This window comes from Penaeus monodon, chromosome 4 (genome assembly GCF_015228065.2).
Source record: "Penaeus monodon isolate SGIC_2016 chromosome 4, NSTDA_Pmon_1, whole genome shotgun sequence".
Taxonomy (NCBI): Eukaryota; Metazoa; Arthropoda; class Malacostraca; order Decapoda; family Penaeidae; genus Penaeus; species Penaeus monodon.
This window is the reverse complement of record NC_051389.1, coordinates 16104219-16106790: the sequence shown is the minus strand read 5'-3', so window position 1 is coordinate 16106790 and position 2572 is coordinate 16104219. Positions and strand designations below refer to the sequence as shown.

Here is a 2572-nt window from a genome sequence, read left to right as displayed (position 1 = left end):
AATAATAAAAAACGAAACGAAAACAGCAAGGAGAGTAAACTCCTCAGCCTGTGGGCGTGGGAATCACAATAATTTAGACCTGGCGATGATGATGATGAGACCCGGAGAGGGAAGGGAAATGAATAGCAGACGAACAGGTGAATCAGGTGGTTAGGTGAGGCCGATGGCTGCCGCCCCCGCCCCTGCCCATCTCGTTACCGACGCCCGCTCCTCTGGCTCTCCTGTGGGTGACATGGGGCGGGGGGGGGGGGTCCGCTCTCTTTCGCTGTATTCGTTTTTCTTTTCATCTGTCATTTTAATATCTCCGTTCTCTTTTTTTCTTATTCTTCTACTCTTGCTTCGCTTCTTGCTCCCCCCCCCTTCCCCCTCCCACTTCAAATATATAAATAAATATATATAAATATAAAAATTAATATATAATATATATATATATGCACACACCCACGCAGCACGCACACACAACGCACACAACACACACACACACACACACACACACAACCACACACACACACACAGCACGCACGCAACACCACACACAAACACAACACCACACACCCACACACCACAACACACAACACACCACACACCACACACACACCCCAAACACAACAAGCAACACCCCCCCCACACAAAAACACCACCAAAACCCCCAAACCACACACACACACACAATAACAATACACAACCAACATGACACATACACATAAAACACATTTATAATAATAATAATAATAATAATAATAATAATAAAATAATAAAACGAAAATTTGTTATTTTTTTGTTACGATGGTTATTTTGGGGAAGGCGGGGTTTTTTTTTGCTTCAAATTTCCCACTGGTGCAAGGAAGGTTGGGGTACCACCACTGGTGGCAGGAGAATTAAACGGGAGCGAAACATTGCAGAGAGAAGGGGAAAAGGGGAGAGGAAAAGAGGAGAGAGAGAGAGAGAAAAGTGTGTTGGGGGTGTGTTATTATGTATATAATATAAATATATATATATATATATATAAAAATATATTATATATAAAAAAAAAGGGGAGAGAGAGAGAGAGAGAGAGAGAGAGAGAGAGAGAGAGAATAAAAATATAGATATAATAAGATATATTTATGCTTTTGTGAATAAGGAAGGCACTCGGGAGTACAATGAAGGAGTGAAAAGGATTAGAGAGAATAGAAGAGATAAGAGTAGTAAAGAAGAGCGAGAATAAAAGAGGGGAGAGTGCCGGTTGAGAAGGATGTTGAGACAGGGGGAAAAGAAGCGGAAGAACCGATGAAAGGGAGACAGGCAAAACAGAAGACCCAAAGCCGATAGGTATAAAGAGAGAAAGAAAGAGAGGGTGAGCGAGAAAGAGGAAGGGAGAGAGAGAAGGGATAAAGAAGGGACAAAAGGAGATAGATAACAGAAAAGTGAAAAAAAGAAAGAAAGGAAAAGAGATTAAGAGTGCGAATGATAAAGGGAAGGCGTAAAGGAACGGGGATTAGGCAGAGGGGGGGGGGGGATTTAAAAGCGGGAGGAAATGGATTAAAGGTATTTTCCCGGATTTTTATTTGTCTTTTATCTTGAGGTGACAGTAATCCTTTCCCTTCTCTTCCTCTTCCTCCCCCCCCCCTGCCTTTCCCCTTGGGCATCTTTTAAACCCCCTTTTTTGTTTCCCCCTCTCTTATTTCTTCCTCCCCTTCCTAATTTCCCCTTTTTCCTCTTCCCTTTTTCTTCACCTCTTTTCTCGCTCCCGTCCGGTGCTTTTTCCCTTTCCCTTTTAAATTTTTCCTTAAATTTTCCCCTTTTACCCCCCCCTCCCGTCTCCCTACCCCCCCTCCCCTTTGTTCCCCCCCTCCTCCCCCTCCCCCCTCCCCCTCTTCCCCCCCCCCCATTCCTTTCCCCCCCCCCCTTTGGCCCCTCCCCCCATTTCCCCCCTTTTTTTAAACCGCCCCCTCCCCCCCCCCGGGCGGGAAAAGACAACAAACAGTCTCCTAATCGGGGTGAAGGAATCGTTTCCCGTCTTTTGAAGGGGGGCCCCTCTGCGCAGGGTGGCGGCCATCTTGATCCGGGAGGGGAAGGGAGGGGGGGGGGAGAAAGGGAGGGAAGGTGGGAGATTGGCGGGGTCTTTGGGATTGGGAAATGGGGCGGGGGGGGGTGATTTTCCCGGGGTTGGGACACCCAGCTGGAGAGGATTTGGAGAGGCGCTCTTGACTTTGCATCTATTTTTCGTTTAAATATTTCGGTTTGTTTATTGTTGTAATCGGAAACCCTGTTTCATATTTTTTTTTTAAATTTTTTATAATTTTTATAAAGGAGAAAAAAAGGGAGATAAATGGGGTTAAAAAGGAGTGAGATGAAAATAAGATAAAGAGGGAATTGGGGAAGAGGAGAATTAAGGGGAGAGAGGAGAAAAAACGGCAAGGAAGCAAGGGGAAAGAGGGAATAATTGATGGAGAAAGAAAGGGTTTGTTAATTTATGCGCTGATGAAGATACGGTTCATTTTATTTTGCTGCTGCTGTTTTCTTTGCTTTTTTTTATTTTATTATTTTTTAGGTTTTAATTTTTCGAAGAGTTTTTTGTATCATTGGGTTT

The 2572-nt window shown here is 44.3% G+C and overlaps 1 protein-coding gene across 1 annotated transcript in view; it reads left to right on the top strand.

The window, feature by feature from the left end:
* LOC119572470 (chromatin-remodeling ATPase INO80-like) overlaps positions 1-2572 on the top strand; it is a 225168-nt gene that overhangs the window by 192113 nt on the left and 30483 nt on the right. The window lies entirely within an intron of this gene.